The sequence below is a fragment of the Tripterygium wilfordii genome, chromosome 10 (genome assembly GCF_013401445.1).
Source record: "Tripterygium wilfordii isolate XIE 37 chromosome 10, ASM1340144v1, whole genome shotgun sequence".
NCBI classification, from domain to species: Eukaryota; Viridiplantae; Streptophyta; class Magnoliopsida; order Celastrales; family Celastraceae; genus Tripterygium; species Tripterygium wilfordii.
The window spans coordinates 6372048-6391416 of NC_052241.1; the positions used below are offsets into that span (position 1 = coordinate 6372048).

The window sequence follows — 19369 nt, forward strand, 5'->3', positions numbered from 1 at the left end:
GCAGATGTAGAACTCTCAAGCTTCCTCTTATGAATCTTCCAATAATTCTTAATCTCCACTAATGCCCTCTCAACTCCGAGTGCCTTATCAATACACTCGCGATAGGTAATGATAGTCTAAGCTGTCAAATGAGGTAAAATCTTTGGCGACAATCCTCTCCGAAATCTCAGTATCTTCTTTTCCTCTGTGGAAATGTACTCCTCCCCATATCGCCCTAACTGCTCAAAGCGAGCCTGATACTGAGTCACTGTCATGTCCAGGGACTGAATCAACTCAAGGAACTCCTTGGCTTGCTACACGCACTGTCTGTGGTACATAATGTGTCAGAAAAACTGTCTAAAACTCTGCCCATGGCATACCCTCCCTGCCCCAACTAACTGTCATCACCTCCCACCATGTAAAAGCATCACCCTCTAAGAACTCTGCAGCTAGCAAAGCCCTCCTCTCCTCAGGAGTCCGCAAGGAAGTCATCTTTCTACGTAACTGACGAAGCCACTCCTCTGCTGCCACTGGATCTATCACTCCTCTATAAACCGGAGGATTCGTCTTCCGTAACTCAGCTAGCTCCTTGATTGAAGTATAAATCACCAAATGAGCTACCTGTGCCTCCACAATCTGTCCTACACCCTCCTGTAACCCACCCAAAACTGGAACCTGCACTGCAACCTCAGCAGGAGCCTGTAGTGTAGCTGGGGCTGGAGCGGTAATTTGTATCACAAGTCCTGTAACAGTCTACCCAAGAGCTCGCACCAACTCAGTAACATCCCGGACCTCCTGTCGTAAAGTAGTCACTATTGCCTCTACCCCCTGTGGTGTTGGCTGCACCAGTGGTATCTCTGATCCTCCCCAATATCATCTACTAGAGCTACATAAGCTCCTTGCGTTCGCCTGCCCCTACCCCTCCCACTTCTCACACCCCTACCACGTCTCGCACCCCTACCTCTCCATCCTCGCCCACGCTCTAATGGAACCATCTCGTGCATACCCGCCTCATCTACCCCCTGAGGCTCATCCGCCTCGTGTCGTCCCTACCCTGTCCATGTCCTTGCACCCGAGTATTACGTGTGTCAACCATATCTACAAAATGTAACACATGTATACATAAATCTAAAAGCAAGAAACACAAAAATAAAAACTCACCAGGTCGGCCGTCTGTACTGACTACTCTCACTAGTAGCAGATGTAGAACTCTCAAGCTTCCTCTTATGAATCTCCTAATAATCCTTAATCTCCACTAATGTCCTCTCAACTCCAAGTGCCTTATCAGTACACTCGTGATAAGTGGTGATAGTTTGAGCTGTCAAATGAGGTGAAATCTTTGGCGACAATCCTCTCCGAAATCTCAGTATCTTCTTTTCCTCTATGGAAATGTACTCCTCCCCATATCGCCCTAACTCCTCAAAGCGAGCCTGATACTGAGTCACTGTCATGTCCGGGGACTGAATCAACTCAAGGAACTCCTTGGCTTTAGCTACACGCACTGTCTGTGGTACATACTGTGCCAGAAAAACTGTCTCAAACTCTGCCCATGGCATACCCTCACTGCCCCAACTAACTATCATCACCTCCCACCATGTAAAAGCATTACCCTCTAAGAACTCTACAGCTAGCAAAGCCCTCCTCTCCTCAGGAATCCACAAGGAACTCATCTTTCTGCGTAGCTGACGAAGCCACTCCTCTACTGCCACTAGATCTATCACTCCTCTATAAACCGGAGGATTCGTCTTCCGTAACTCAACTAGCTCCTTGATCGAAGTATCAATCGGTAAATGAGCTACCTGTGCCTCCATAATCTGTCCAACACCCTCCTGTAACCCACCCAAAACTGGAACCTGTGCTGCAACCTCAGTAGGAGCCTGTAGTGCAGCTGGGGCTGGAGCGGCAATTTCTATCACAAGTCCTGTAACAGTCTGCCCAAGAGCTCGCACCAACTCAGTAACATCCCGGACCTCCTGCCGTAAGGTAGTCACTATTGTCTCTACCCCCTGTGGTGTTGGCTGCACCAGTGGTATCTCTTGGTCCTCCCCAATATCATCTACTGGAGCTACATAAGCTCCTCGCCTTCGCCTACCCCTACCCCTCCCACGTCTCACACCCCTACCACGTCTCGCACCCCTACCTGTCCGTCCTCGCCCACGCTCTAATGGAACCACCTCGGGCATACCTGCCTCATCTACCCCCTGAGGCTCATCCACCTCATGTCGTCCCCTACCCCGTCCATGTCCTCGCACCTGAGTATTACGTGTTTCAACCATATCTATAAAATGTAACACATATATACATAAATCTAAAAGCAAGAAACACAAAAATAAAAACTCACCAGGTTGGCCGTCTGTACTGACTACTCTCACTAGTAGCAGATGTAGAACTCTCAAGCTTCCTATTATGAATCTCCTAATAATCCTTAATCTCCACTAATGTCCTCTTAACTCCAAGTGTCTTATCAATACACTCGCGATAAGTGCTGATAGTTTGAGCTGTCAAATGAGGTGAAATCTTTGGCGACAATCCTCTCCGAAATCTTAGTATCTTCTTTTCCTCTATGGAAATGTACTCATCCCCATATCGCCCTAACTCCTCAAAGCGAGCCTGATACTGAGTCACTGTCATGTCCGGGGACTGAATCAACTCAAGGAACTCCTTGGCTTTAGCTACACGCACTGTCTGTGGTACATACTGTGCCAGAAAAACTGTCTCAAACTCTGCCATGGCATACCCTCCCTGCCCCAACTAACTATCGTCACCTCCCACCATGTAAAAGCATCACCCTCTAATAACTCTACAGCTAGCAAAACCCTCCCCTCCTCAGGAATCCACAAGGAACTCATCTTTCTGCGTAGCTGACGAAGCCACTCCTCTGCTGCCACTGGATCTATCACTCCTCTATAAACCGGAGGATTCGTCTTCCGTAACTCAACTAGCTCCTTGATCGAAGTATCAATCGCTAAATGAGCTACCTGTGCCTCCACAATCTGTCCAACACCCTCCTGTAACCCACCCAAAACTGGAACCTGTGCTGCAACCTCGGTAGGAGCCTGTAGTGCAGCTGGGGCTGGAGCGGAAATTTCTATCACAAGTCCTGTAACAGTCTGCCCAAGAGCTCGCACCAACTCAGTAACATCCCGGACCTTCTGCCGTAAGGTAGTCACTATTGTCTCTACCCCCTGTGGTGTTGGCTGCACCAGTGGTATCTCTTGGTCCTCCCCAATATCATCTACTGGAGCTACATAAGCTCCTCGCCTTCGCCTTCGCCTACCCCTACCCCTCCCACGTCTCACACCCCTACCACGTCTCGCACCCTCCCTGTCCGTCCTCGCCCACGCTCTAATGGAACCACCTCGGGCATACCCGCCTCATTTACCCTCTGAGGCTCATCCACCTCATGTCGTCCCCTACCCCGTCCATGTCCTCGCACCCGAGTATTACGTGTGTCAACCATATCTACAAAATGTAACACATGTATACATAAATCTAAAAGTAAGAAACACAAAAATAAAAACTCACCAGGTCAGCCGGGAAGCGCATGATTTGTAGCCAACGACGTAACTTAGATAACCTAATCATTGTAAGTATCTAACCTACAGCTCCGATACCAAACTGTCACGCCCCTCTCTTCTAAGGTATACCGAAGTGTACCTATTCCCACAAGAACGTGATCGGCAGGGGACCCCATCCCCCGAACCAAGCCTTAATCCAATATATAAACCTAATAAAACATATAAAATGAAAACAACTCCTGAAACATATAAGGAAACAGTCTCTCCAAAATACCATACATACACCCACCGAAACTATCGGAGTTTCTATTGATGAAATAATTCTCGCAAGTGCACAAGAGTCTACGAATAGTACAGTGTATGCAAGCACGAGGTCAATCCCACGGAGACTAGTTAATCTAATTAATGTATCTAACTTGATGGATGATTGAGATTTTCGGAAAAAGGAAGAATGATTGATAAAATAAAAACAAAGAAATAAAATTCAGATTTAGTATCCAATAAGAGAAGAACACTAGGGCAATGATTTCACCTAGTAATCCTATCACAATCATTCAATTAACAAACTCACAATTATGGTTCCAATTCAAGGGTCGATTCTTTCTTAAATATGTTGGTTCGTTCGTTCGCGGTGCCAACAAATATTATTAACAATGGATTAATCCTGTTCAGTTCGCAGTTTTTAACCCAATGCTAACAACTCATTAGATCTAAAGAACTATAACAACCAATCAATCCCCTAAACCTTGTTCATGGCAGTCGACAATTGATTTCCTTAATTTCAATTCCACTAAGACACGTGAATTCGGTTCGTTCCTTAGTCCTAGCTAGATGAATCTAATTGAGCATTCAATTGGTGACCAATCAACCAAACAAACAATAGATTATAAGCATAGAAATTAAAGACAATAATCATGAACCAAAATTATGCATTCAATTAATTGAAGTGCTTGCAATAATCATACTAGGCTACATCAAGCCCTAGCAAAGAAGTTTAGCTACTCATGTTATAAGAACACAAGGAAACTAAATATGAGAACGCCATGACCAAGAACAAAAACAAAGAGAAAAGAACAAGAACAAAAGTTAGAGAATGTGGCTCTCCAATTCGTGTCTTATTGCACTGCCTTGACCTCCTATTTATATACTAAAAACCTTCCTTCAAACTGCATTCCAAATTCTAGTTGGATTTCCTTCAATTGCTCTTCGTCTTCTTTCACAACTCTGTTTCCTAGTCAATTCACGTGCAACTTTTTGGTTTTCATTCTCCTTTGGTTTCACCGAATCCCACGCACAGCTCTAATTTTGCACGTAATTGGTCTTTGACTCCTTTTTGTTCTCCTACTTGCTTATTTGTCTTGATTTCCTTCTGTTTATTTATTTCTTTCTTTCCTTGCTTGATCTTTACATGCCTTGCTTTCTCCTAGTTGCAAAACTAGCCGCCAGGTTTCCTTCATGGGTCTAAGAGATGCGTTTCAAGCATGGGCTATGTAAGCTTTGACTTATGGGCTTTGACTTATGGGCTCTAGTAATTAAATTAGGCCCTTTACACCATATTTTGCATCAAAAATCTGAAAATCAAATCAAGACAAATTATGCAATATTCATGTTCATTCCAATAAAAGAGACAAAAACAAGTGTAAATTGAGGTATAAAAAATATGTAAAATATAGTACGATCAAATACCCGCACACTTAGCTTTTGCTCGTCCTCGAGTAAAATAAAAAGAGAAAATAAATAAAAAAATAAAAAACCTAACTCACTTTCGCATGAATCGTGGTGGCACTCAGCATGTGACACAAGCCTTTAAAACCCTAGGTGTCCCTAGTGGACGAGTTATAGTCTCGTGAGGGTTTACCAGAACAATACCCACAAACATTTAAAATAGTCCTTCCAATCTCACTCAAGTACCAAAGATGTCTTATAAACTAGTCATTAGTTAAAGAATTTCACTAAGAATCATGCTCAAGTATATATGTTTAGAATTAGGCCAATATCAACATAACATATCTCAATCGAAATAGTGCATATTCAAACTCAATTTTAACTTCTCACAAGGAATACTCTCAAGATTCATTCAGTTTAGTGGGAATAAAGTGTTCGCACTCAATTAATCTCGTGAAAACAGTCCCACCATATACTTGCTTGTCCACCCATTCTACACTATTAAAAACATGTAACTTCATGAATCAAGAGGTCTTTATTCAAGGTTGTAATGGGGCCAAAGGTGAAGGTAAAAAGAAAAAGTGTTATAGGAAATCACAAAATTTCCAAAGAACTAGTAGAGCACACAAAAATTAGGGCATATATCATCTTGTTGGCCCATATCTTCATTATCAATATTTAATTCTCTACCAATACTTCATAACTTCAAGATTTGCACTATGCACATAAACTTCTTTTTTTTTTCAAAACAATGTTGAATCATACTAAATATTTTTCTCTTTTTTTTTTCGACACATTAATGCACATGTATTCGACATCACATTTATTCTCCACCAAATAACATCCCAAAATAAACAAGAACTCCCCCACACTTAATTCTTTTCATCATCAAACTCAACATACTTGAACACCATCAACACTTGAAAAATCTCATGGTATGCTCTACTAATCCCTTAGAATTAGGTAAATAATTTTTTTTCGGGTTAAAGGGACAAGTAGATAAGTTTCATGAATAAAAAGGCTTACTTAGGCTCAAAGGGGCTTTCTAGTGGATAAATACATTAGGATATAGGTAATTTGGCTATGGTGGTATCATCCTAATGCCTCAATCATATTCATGTCATCACATGTATCAATATAGTCTCAAAAAGGTTTAAAGCAAGTTCTACAGAAACATGTAATCATGAGAGCACACAAGAATGAGATTGGATTGATATGCATAATGTATCAATCATATAGGCTCAAAACTCACAAGGGTAATTATGCAAGTCTACATTAAGTCTAAACATGCTTCTTTCTCAATCAACATATCATGTTAACATTGGCCCATAAAAATTGTAATCCAAGCTCAATTCTAGTGAAAATTCTCTTTACTAACAAACTAATTTTGGACCTAAACAATTTATGTCTCATCATCGCATTGGAAGGAACTAATTTTTTTTTTTCAAAACAAGTTATTCTCACCCCCACACTTGAATTATGCAATGTCCTCAGTACATGGAATAATGTGAAAAATAACATGAAGAAAAAGTACTAAGTTAGAGCGATAGAACTTGACTGCGAAAACAATCGGGAAGTAATTCCCGAGTAGAATTCTGCACTGCATAGCTGTCGTAAAATCATCAATTTCTTCTGCATCAGACCTCGGATGGACAAACCGTAAAATTCTGAAAAAACTAGACTTCCGTATCTTTCTGTACATATATGGCTTGCATTCCGGTTCGTCCTGAGTTGCTCCATAAAATTGTTTCAATCCAGCGCTCTGGCACAACTTTTTTCTTTCTGCATTTGATGCACAAATAGCAATTCAATTCAGTGTGGGATGAGTGCTCTTCTATAATGAACTAAAATAATATACAATAAAAGGAACGAATTTACCGGGTGGGTTGCCTCCCACCAAGCGCTTTATTTAACTTCTAGGCGAGACGTAACTCTTCAAGTAGCTAAATTGGTGAACTTGGAAGCCCACTTTCAGTTCATTGGGTTGTAGCAATCGCCTTCCTCTAGCCACACCCATATCAACACCTCTCTCATTACTTCTGACCCTCATAGTTGCACGAGCAATTGGATCCTCAGGAAAATCAGAATATCCCTTTTCCCTTTTTCCAAAAACCACTTGTTGGAGGATTTTATCTTGGGATACTTCCACAATGGAGGGGAACAACTTGTTAGTGGATAAAGGAAAAGACTCAAAGGCGGGAGTATGCTTACCTCTCTCGTATGGAACGACTCTCAGTACATTCACAAACTCAACCTTAGTTGAATGTCCTCTTTTTTTCACAGTGTAATCTTTAATAGTGAGCACATTCTCCGTTGATTTCTCACTTTGAGCCGCCTTAGGCTTGAAAGTCACTGTTTCTTCATTGTTAGTCATTGTTAGTGTGCCTTCATGCACATCAACTGTCATCCTTGCAGTCCTCATGAATGGTCACCCCAAAATCAGCGGAAGTTCTTCTCCTTGATCTTGGCAATCCCACATATCAACCACTAGAAAGTCAGTTGGAAAGATTAGTCCATGTACCTTAACCAAAACATCTTCTAGTACTCCCTTAGGATATCGAATAGATCAATAAGCCAATTGGATGCCCACAGAGGTCTCTTTGAGTACTCCTACATTCAAAAATAGAAAGAGACACTAGATTAATTGACGCACCCACATCCAATAAAGCACGATCAAAATTTTGATTGGCTATGCAACAAGGTATAGTGAAACTCCTTGGATCCTTAAGCTTTGGCAGCAACTTCTTTTGTGATATGGCACTACACTCTTCAGTTAGTTGAACCACCTTATTCTCATCTACTTTCTTCTTTTCATGCACAACAGAAGGTTCCACGTCCCTCTTCGAGGTTGGCTTTCGCACTGATGGTGTTTCTTCTCTATTTCTCCTCAGACGCCCCGGAAACGGGATTGGAGGAACATAAGGTGGAGCAGGTTTATTGAGGTCAGGCAACCCATACATGATTACACGACGTGACTGTTGAAGCGGCTTCTCTTGTGCTTGAACTTCCTGCTCTTCCAACTTTCTAACAACTCGGCTTTGTTGCTCATCACAAAGTATGATAGCCATGGCATGCTCCAGAGTATTCGGATTTATCTCAGTTTGGCTTGGAAACTTTCCAACATCCCTTTGAGTAAATGCTTCAGCGATTTGACCCACTTGTGCCTCCATTTTTTGATGGTTAATTGCCAACTGTCGCACCATATCCTCTAATGTAATGGTAGGTGGATTGGCTTGATTCTGGGTGTTCTTCCAAGAAAAGTTTGGATGTGCCCGAAAACCTGGATTATAGGAGTTAGAGTAGGGATCAAACCTTGGATTTTGATTATAGGAGTTCATCATATTTGCTTGCTCTTGCACAAACTCTGGGAAATCCACTCCTTGAGTTGTATGCCCATTCATTGCTAGAAGCATGTGCAACTTGGTAGAGATGGCATCAACCTGCGATTTTGGTGCAAACGAATCAAAATTGGAAATTTCATACACACCTGCTCGCTTCCTCTTACTTTCGAATGTTGCGTCTCAATAGCAAGTCTCTCAAATAAAGTTTGACATTCGGTTGGAATCATATTCCTAATCGATCCCCCTGCATAATTATTAACTGTAGCTTTGTTAGAAACTGTCAGTGCCTTGTAGAAAATACGCATCAACACTAATAAAGGCAAAGCATGATGGGGACACTGAGTTAACAAGTTATTAAACCTCTCCCACGCCTCAGAAAATGACTCATCAAGTTGTTGTCCGAATTGCATGATTTTGTCCCTGAGAGCATCAGTTTACTGAGTTGAGAAAAATTTTTCTAAAAATTTATTTTGTACCTCAGTCCATGTCGCCAGTGAACCCGGCCTCAAACCATTAAGCCACGTCCTTGTTTTGTCCTTCATAGTGTAAGGGAAGATCTTCAACCTCAAGTGCTCCTTAGTAACCCCTGTAGACAAAGACATGCTAGAAACCATATTAAAATTTTCACGAATGTGACTAAGTGGATCTTCCGAACTTAGACCATGAAAAGAAGGCATCATGTTAAAGTGTATGGTCTTAAGCTCGTAGTTCCTAGCTGCTATCGGTAGTACGATACAAGATGGGGATTCCGGAATAGTGGGGATGTCAAGATCACCCATTGTTTCGGCTGGAACTATTGCCGCCATCTTCTTCTCTTCGGTTGAGGGTTCTTCGTTACTTTCACTACCTTGATTCTTGTTCCTCAACAAACTTTCAATGTCGTCTATGTAAGGTTGTAGCTCTCCTTTCAAAGAACGTCTACCTTGTATAAACCTGAAAAATTTAAAAAAAAAAAATTAAGTACACAATTAAACTAAACTAATCCCTGGCAATGGAGCAAAAAACTTGATGTAATAATTCTCGCAAGTGCACAAGAGTCTATGAATAGTACAGTGTATGCAAGCATGAGGTCGATCCCACGGAGACTAGTTAATCTAATTAATATACCTAACTTGATGGATGATTGAGATTTTGGGGAAAAGGAAGAATAATTGATAAAATAAAAACAAAGAAATAAAATTCAGATTTAGTATCCAATAAGAGAAGAACACTAGGGCAATGATTTCACCTAGTAATCCTATCACAAGCATTCAATTAACAAACTCACAATTATGGTTCCGATTCAAGGGTTGATTCGTTCTTAAATATGTTGGTTCGTTCGTTCGCGATGCCAACAAATATTATTAACAATGGATTAATCATGTTCAGTTCGCAGTTTTTAACCCAATGCTAACAACTCATTAGATCTAAAGAACTATAACAACCAATCAATCCCCTAAACCTTGTTCATGGCAGTCGACAATTGATTTCCTTAATTTCAGTTCCACTAAGACACGTGAATTCGGTTCGTTCCTTAGTCCTAGCTAGATGAATCTAATTGAGCATTCAATTGGTGGCCAATCAACCAAACAAACAATAGATTATAAGCATAGAAATTAAAGACAAGAATCATGAACCAAAATTATGCATTCAATTAATTGAATTGCTTGCAATAATCATACTAGGCTACATCAAGCCCTAGCAAAGAAGTTTAGTTACTCATGTTATAAGAACACAAGGAAACTAAATATGAGAACGCCATGACCAAGGACAAAAACAAAGAGAAAAGCTAGAGAATATGGCTCTCCAATTCATGTCTTATTGCACTGTCGTGACCTCCTATTTATATACTAAAAACCTTCCTTCAAACTGCATTCCAAATTCTAGTTGGATTTCCTTCAATTGCTCTTCCTCTTCTTTCACAGCTCTGTTTCCTAGTCAATTCACGTGCAACTTTTTGGATTTCATTCTCCTTTGGTTTCACCGGGTCTCCGCACAGCTCTAATTTTGCATGCAATTGGTCTTTGACTCCTTTTTGTTCTCCTATTTGCTTATTTGTCTTGTTTCCTTCTTTTTATTTATTTCTTTCTTTCCTTGCTTGATCTTTACGTGCCTTGCTTTCTCCTAGTTGCAAAACTAGCCGCCAGGTTTCCTTCATGGGTCTAAGAGATGCGTTTCAAGCATGGGCTATGTAAGCTTTGACTTATGGGATCTAATAATTAAATTAGGCCCTTTACACCATATTTTAAACCAAAAATCTGAAAATCAAATCAAGAAAAATTATGCAATATTCATGTTCATTCCAATAAAAGAGACAAAAATAAGTGTAAATTGAGGTATAAAAAAATATGTAAAATATAGTACGATCATCTATACAATAGCGGAAATAAGAAAACATATCTACCCGAGATCAAACTGAGTAAATATGTAATATATACAAAATACAATACCCAAAGTCCTCACACTCGACTAAAGAACAGTTCGAGAATATACACTAGCTCATACATCCCGCCGCTGACCATCGTCACCTAAATCTAACTCACCTGAAAGGGAAACAAGAAGAAGGGTGAGCCAAGAAGCTCAGTAGGGCATAGCCTACACCAGAGAGCGTCCCCTGTGATGCATCTCACCTCAGACGGTCTACAGGTACATACCCGATCCATATATATATATATATATATATCATCCATCGTAATCCGATATATTGGGCTCCTATATGGGCCCCACAATCTATGTTGTAATTTTAATTAACTCGCAAGCGCACGAATACAATTATAGCATAGGTATGCAATAGCAAGGTCGATCCCACAGAGATTTGTCAAGTAATTCCAATTTCTACTCAATTCGAATGTCTGAGATAAAACTAAATTATTTCTGAAAATTAAAGAAAAGTTGTGTGAATTTGAAAATCAAGAAAGTGCAAGAATATTAGAAAGATTTAGGGTGTTTTCAATCAAGAGAATGCAAACTAGGACTTCGATTTCACCATAGCAATCCTATTCTATGTCTTATTTGGTTAAGATTCAATTCTCGTTTCTAAGGTTCGTTCTTATCTAAAATATGAAACGCCATTGATTGTGGTCAAGATCAACTATTCTTAAATTGTTATCTAGCCATTGATTGTGGTCAAGATTACAAACAAGAATGCATTGAGTGCAAGAAGAACATCAAGAACCAAGAGTGTTTATGCATGGATCGTGCTTCAACAACATCTCATTCATTCACAAGAGCTATATCAAGTTTACCCATTGATCGTGGTGTAATCTTGTCTCAAACATGTATCTAAATAATGGTGATCAGTCATTAAATCAACACATGATATATGAAGCACAATGAATAAAACTAGAAACTTGAATTGGCAACGAATTAATTAAGACATAGAATAGTCATGCTAGGCTACATCGAATCCCTAGTAAATAGTTTAGCCACACATAATATATAAAAACATCAACAATTCAAGAAATAACAACATCAAGAACTTAAGAAAAAGAACACCCTTTACAAAGTAAGCTTGGTGAAGAGGATTCCCCCTTTAAGAACCTTGTTGCTTCCTTCTCTCCTAGTGATGTTGCTCTCCAATATCCTGCCCTTATGTGATTCTTGAGTCTTTCCCCTCGGTCTGCCCTCCCTTGCTGTGTATGCCAGCCCCTTTTATATCATCCTTGGTTAGGTTAAAGTCATCCATATGAAAGGAAACAATATAATCCTAGTACAATTAGAATCCTTTAGTTTCCTCTTGCATAAAGATTTCCTCCAGCTGAAATATTGAATCATAATAGTCAAAGATTCATCCAAATCATAAATTGATACTCTATTAGCTTCCTTCAAAGGCTGGAAACGTCCTCGGGCTTTCAAGAGGTCTCAAATCAATATTGTTAAGTATGAGCCCGGATTCCTGATTTTCTGGACTGCGCAGTCCGTATTCAAACTGTCATAACTTTGTCCACAAAACTCGGAATCACAAACTGTAAAATTCTTCAGAAACTAGACTTCCATATCTTTTCAACGGTATATGACACAAAACTCAGATCTTCTCAAAGGATTTATGGTGACCTTCACAAGTGGGCTGGACTGAACAGTGGCAGATTTTGCTGAAATTACCAAGACTCGCATGTACATGTCCAATAACATTGTCAAAATTGCCATTGACATAATTCATCGTCTAGGATTCGATTAACTGAAATGCAAACAAAAATAACGTAAAACACCCAAGTTTGACTTGAAAACAAAGCAATAAGTGAAGAAAGAGAGGTATAAAATCAATGTAATTTTGCAGTCATCAAATACCCCCAAACCTACTTCTTGCCAGTCCTCGAGCAAAACTTAAAGGAGAAAAAATAAAGATAAAAAAACTAACTCACTTTCGCAGGAATCGCGGTGGCACTTAGCATGTGACACAAGACTTTAAACCCCTAGGTGTCCCTAGTGGACGAGTTATAGTCTCGTGAGGGTTTACCAGAATGATACCCACAAACATTTACCAAACTACCATGGCATAACAAGTAAAAGCATGGAATGAATAAAATCAGTATAGTATTCACACAAACTACGTTGAGACTTCAAATTCCATCATTCATATCATAGATACTCCAACCAAGTCAAATACCATTCATTCCATTAATAGGTGAATATTTAGATTGTGCTCAAAAAGATTACACATAAATGTGTGACTTTTATTTGATTTTAACGCAAATCATGCGAGCTAGAAGATTTATCAGAATTATCAAGTAATGACACGAAGGCATATATTTACTCTCTCTTTAACTTTTACTATGGGCTCCATGCTTTCATCATCATTTTTTTTTTCTATGTAACATGTGCAATGCTTAGTCTCATTAAGCTTTCTAATTGACTCATGTAACGAGCTTTCAACCAATGACTCCCAATCTAGTTAGCTCAGGGCATTAGGTATAGAGACACCCCTAAGGGTCTAATAACTCAAGTCAAAAAGGCTACGAAACTTTGCTAGTCACATAGGTATTTATTTCAGTCTCACTACCTTTTTACGCGAAACTCACTGCCGACTAAACAAGAGGCCCGGTTACTCAGTAGCGAGAACCAGAAATAAACACTTATTCTTTTCTTCATATTGTTTTCTTTTTCTTTTTTCTTTTTTCTTTTTCTTTTTTGTTTTTTTTTTAATAGCATGTCACTCATATTTCTTTATTTCAATTTATATATGCCAAAGTATCATACTCAACAATACCCAACTCATCTCTAAACATCAACAAAATTTGCAGTTAATCTCAAATAGTATACCCCACAAATATGTGCTTTGTGCATGTGAGATTATTTTTTTGTTAATGGAATAAATTGGTCAAGACTTAGTTTAGAGAGATCAGATATAAATGTGCATTCTCCAAACAATTTCATCAGTGTGTCAACAATACTGAATTAAATTCATTCATACTCTCAAGTGTTACGACACATAGTAACTTGAAAATTTATTTCCAAACTACAGTTTGTCAAATCTGATCTACGTTCAGTTTTTGGAGCATATCTCACAAAATACTCAATGGATTTCGACCCAAGTTATATGGACAGAAAATAGACAGAAAAACCCACAACTTTCATTCAGATCACAATTCAAAAATCATCTTACAACTGATCGAAAACGGGCAGTGAAAATAGTGCACATGCAGGACAATGAACTTCACACCCCCAAACCTAATTGAAACATGTCCTCATGTTTATAAGCATAGACAGCATGAAATCAAAGTAAAAAAAATAAGAACAAAAGACAAAGGAACGAAAGGACCTGATTGGGTTGCCTCCCAATAAGCGTTTGATTTAACGTCTAGGCAAGACGGAAGGCAGGATTGACAATTAAGGGGCGGTCAGCGCCAAGACGTCGATGTCTTGTGTTTGATGTTCCTCCAAATAAGGTTTCAGTCGTTGTCCATTTACCTTGAATATCGATCCATTGCTTAAATTCTCAATCGCAACTGCTCCATGAGGAAAGACTTGATGTACTCGAAAAGGGCCAGTCCATCTTGACTTTAATTTTCCGGGAAAGAGAGTCAAACGGGAATTATAAAGTAAAACTTTCATACCTACTACGAATTCTTTTCTTTCAATGGTCTTGTCATGGTAACGCTTAGTCCTCTCCTTGTAAATCTTTGCATTCTCGTAAGCGTCATTCCAAATTTCCTCCAACTCATTCAATTGAAGTTTTCTTGCATCTCCAGCTTTCTTGAGATCAAAATTAAGTGTCTTGATGTCCCAATAAGCTCTATGTTCCAACTCCATTGGTAGGTGACAAGCCTTGCCAAAGACAAGTCGATAAGGAGTCATGCCAATAGGAGTTTTATATGCCGTTCGGTAAGCCCACAATGCATCATTCAATTTCAATGCCCAATCTTTTCTTGTAGCATTCACGGTCCTCTCTAGGATCTTCTTGATTTCTCTATTACTAATCTCTACTTGACCAGAAGTTTGAGGATGATAGGGTGTTGCAACCCTATGTGTAATATTGTACTTCTTCAATAATGCCTCAAAAGGTTTGTTGCAAAAGTGGCTACCACCATCACTAATGATAGCTCTAGGCGTTCCAAATCGTGTAAAGATCATATCCTTCAAGAAACTGAGTACAATTTTATGATCATTTGTCTTGGTAGAAATTGCCTCCACCCACTTAGACACATAATCCACAGCCACAAGTATATAATTATACCCAAAGGATGGAGGAAACGGACCCATGAAGTCTATACCCCATACATCAAAAAGATCAACTACAAGGATATTGTTGAGGGGCATCATATTCTTACGGCTAATGGTTGCTGTTCGTTGGCACCTATCACACTTAACACAAAAATTAAATGCATCTTTAAATAAAGAGGGCCAAAAGAAACCAGATTGTAAAACTTTGAGGGCTGTTTTCTTTGCACCAAAGTGACCTCCACACGCCAATTCATGGCTGAATTTCAGGATGCATGTTTGCTCAATTTCCGGAACACAACGCCTTATGATTTGGTAAGAACAATATTTAAATAAATAAGGTTCATCCCAAAAATAATGCTTAACAGTGGCAAATAATTTTTTTCTTTCCTGCAAGGTTAGTTCATCCCGAATAATACCACAAGCCAAATAATTAACAATATCTGCATACCATGGTTCAACTTCTCTCATTGAGAAGAGTTGTTCATCTGGGAATGACTCTACAATCGGCATGTTTGCATGATTGCCCCCATCAGTTATGCGTGGCAAGTGGTCCGCAACAACATTTTCGCTCCCTTTCTTATCTCGAATATCCAAGTCAAATTCTTGCAACAAAAGGATCCACCTAATCAGACGAGGCTTTGCATCCTTCTTAGTCAATAAGTACCTAAGAGCTGCATGGTCAGAATAAACAATAACTTTTGAACCAATGAGATAAGATCGAAATTTTTCTAAGGCAAACACCACCGCAAGCAACTCTTTTTCCGTAGTAGAGTAATTGAGTTGAGCATCATTGAGTGTGCGGCTAGCATAGTAAATTACATGCGGACGTTTGTTCACTCTTTGTCCTAACACTGCACCAATAGCATAATCAGAAGCATCACACATTAATTCAAAAGGAAGAGACCAATCAGGTGCTCTAATGATAGGAGCAGAGGTGAGTTCACGTTTTAAGGTATTAAACTCAAAAACAACATCTTTAGCCAAGAGATTACACAAAGGACATGTGATTTTAGAGAAATCTTGAATGAACCTTCGATAAAATCCTGCATGGCCTAAGAAACTTCGCACGCCCTTTACAGAAGTTGGGGGCGGCAATTTTGCAATCAAATCTATCTTTGCCTTATCAACCTCAATACCCTTACTTGAAATCACATGTCCTAAAACTATACCTTGCTTTACCATAAAGTGACTCTTCTCTCAACTGAGAGTGAGGTTTGTCTCTTCACATCTTTTAAGGACTAAGGTTAAATTATTAAGGCAATCGTCGAATGAATTTCCAAAAACAGAAAAATCATCCATAAATACCTCAATAAACCTTTCAAGCATATCAGAGAAGATTGACATCATGCATCTTTGGAAAGTAGCTGGGGCGTTACATAAGCCAAAAGGCATCCTTCGGTAGGCAAAGGTACCAAATGGACATGTAAATGTCGTCTTCTCCTGATCTTCTGGAGCGATTGGTATTTGATTATATCCTGAAAAACCATCAAGAAAGCAATAGTAAGAATAACCAGCTAAGCGTTCAAGCATTTGATCAATAAAAGGTAACGTAAAGTGATCTTTTCTTATGGCAGCATTAAGCTTTCTATAATCAATGCACACACGCCATCCGGTGGTCATTCTTGTCGGTACAAGCTCGTTATCTTCATTCTTGACTACCGTAATTCCAGACTTCTTGGGAACTACTTGAACTGGGCTTACCCATTTGCTATCAGAGATAGGGTAGATAATACCAACATCAAGTAATTTCAATACTTCTGCACGCACCACTTCCTTCATGTGTGGATTCAATCTTCTTTGTGCCTCACGTGTGGGCTTGGAATTCTCCTCCATTAATATTCTATGCATGCACATGGCTGGGCTAATTCCCTTGATATCTGCAATGGTCCACCCAATGGCCGCTTTGTGTTCTCTCAACACTCTTAATAGTTTTTCTTCCTCCAATGGTGAAAGGTCAGAAGCTATAATTACTGGGAGGGTATCATTCTCACCAATGTAGGCATATTTAAGATTGGATGGCAAAGTTTTAAGCTCAAGTGTCGGAGGAGAGACAATAGAAGGGACCAACTTGGAGTGAGAAAGTTCAATATGTTCAATAGGAGTGTTAGGATGGCACGGGTGTAAACTATTTAAGGCAGCTATTACTTCCATGATTTCTTCATCATTCGCCATGTCTTCTTTTCTCAAAGTTAAGGCTGCCCCTAATGCATCTTGCGCTTCTTCCTGTAAGAAACTCGAGAAAACAAGAGAATCCAATGCATCAACTGTAAAACAATCCAAAGAACTCGAGGGATGAGATAAGGATTCAAACACCTTGAATTGCACAGTTTGATCTAGGACTGTCATGGTGAAAACTCCATGCTTTACATCTATTAAAGTATTTGCGGTGGCCATGAATGGACGTCCAAGTAAGATAGGAAGTTCACGATCATGCATTGGAGCATCGTCCATATCGAGCACTACAAAATCAGCAGGAACAATTAGTCTATCAACTTGAACTAGAATATCCTCTACTATACCTCTTGGATATTTGACAGATCGATCCGCCAGTTGTAGAGACATTGTTGTCGGCTTCACCTCCCCCAAACCTAATTGAAGATATACAGAGTATGGCATCAAATTTATACTCGCTCCCAAATCTAGCATTGCCTTTTCCATCTTCTTGTCTCCTACTGTTATGTTGATAGAAAAACTTCTAGGATCCTTAAGTTTGGGAGGTAGCTTCCTTTGAAGTACAACACTCACATTCTCCGAGACCATTACCTTTTCATGTGGCCCATACTTGCGTTTGTACGTGTTCAATTCCTTGAAGAATTTTGCGTATGCCGGCATATTCCTGATCACATCAAGCAAAGGTAAGTTAATATTGACTTTAGATAATGTATCATAAATTTCAGAAAAAGACTTATCCAATTTACTTTGCTTTAAACGGCCTGGAAAAGGAATAGGAGGGATGTAAGGATTTGGAGATTTCTGAAGCGAAGATGACTCAGAATTGGGTTGTTTTTCTGAGGACTGAACTGATTCTGGCTTCTGAATCTTTTCGGAATGATTGCTGGTTGTGATATGTTGAGGCTGGACTGACTCTTGTCTTTGATCTACATTCAAAGTAGAATTATCAGTAACTTCATAATTAATTTGGTTATCAATGACCTTACCACTTCGAAGTACTGTGATTGCTTTAGCTTGCTCCGGTTGGCTTGGAAGTTTTCCAGGCTCTTTGATTTTAATAATATCCGCAAGTTGACCAACTTGGACCTCAAGCTTTCCCATGGATGCCAAAGTTTGATTTAGCTTTGTTTCTTGGGTAGCAATCATTGCATCATGCCTATCCATCCTTGCCCTACTTTCCTGCACAAACAACTTAATCGATTCTTCCAAAGAAGAGGCCTTTGGTTGAACATAAGGGTTAAGTTGATTCTGAGTATTACTCCAAGAAAGATTAGGGTGATTCTTCCAACCTTCATTGTAAGTATTGGAATAAGGATTATTTTTAGATCTTGGATTGTAAGCATTCATCATGTTTGCTTGTTGAACAAAATCAGGGTACTCATGGCTGGAAGGACATGCATGAGTAGAATGACCAACAATATTGCATAAAGCACATACCTCTACTTGAGTCATAGAATTGGCATGGGTGCCTAACATGGCATCGATCTTCTTATTTAGTTCTCCAATTTGTCTTGCCATATTATCACTGTGGTTTAGTTCATACACACCAGATTTCTTGCTTCGAGCATCTCTTTGTTGTGAATTGGATCCAAGCATCTCATAAATGTCGTAAGCTTCTTGGGGAGCCTTTTTGAACATGCACCACCTGCAACATTATCAGCAATAGATTGACATGTTTGGGTTAGTCCATCATAAAAAAATTGCATTTGTAACTCCAAAGTATAACCATGATGCGGGCATTGAAGTAAAAGCAATTTATAACGTTCCCACGCCTCATGGAATGGTTCACCATCAGCTTGTGTGAATGTGGAGATTTGACGTTTGAATGCACCAGTTTTCTGATGTGAGTAAAACTTCCCTACAAATTTGTTGTATATGGCATCCCATGAAGTGAATGATCCTGGTGTTAGAGACATCAGCCAAAACTTAGCTTGATCCTTCAGGGTATATGGAAAGCATCTCATCTTCAGTTGTTCCTCAGTCACACCCTGCAAAGGAAAAGTACTAACAGTAGCATAAAATTCTTTCATGAAAGTCAAAGGATCCTCATTAGGT

The 19369-nt window shown here is 39.5% G+C and overlaps 2 non-coding genes and 1 pseudogene across 2 annotated transcripts; 2 read left to right on the forward strand and 1 right to left on the reverse strand.

The window, feature by feature from the left end:
* LOC120007298 overlaps positions 1-17488 on the reverse strand; it is a 66211-nt pseudogene extending 48723 nt beyond the window's left edge.
* LOC120008307 lies at positions 8825-8931 on the forward strand. The gene has a single exon (XR_005470434.1). It is a non-coding gene; the product is annotated as a small nucleolar RNA R71 (small nucleolar RNA).
* Positions 17489-19036: 1548 nt separating the features above from the next.
* On the forward strand, positions 19037-19143 carry LOC120008305. The gene has a single exon (XR_005470431.1). It is a non-coding gene; the product is annotated as a small nucleolar RNA R71 (small nucleolar RNA).
* The last annotated feature ends 226 nt before the right edge of the window (positions 19144-19369 follow it).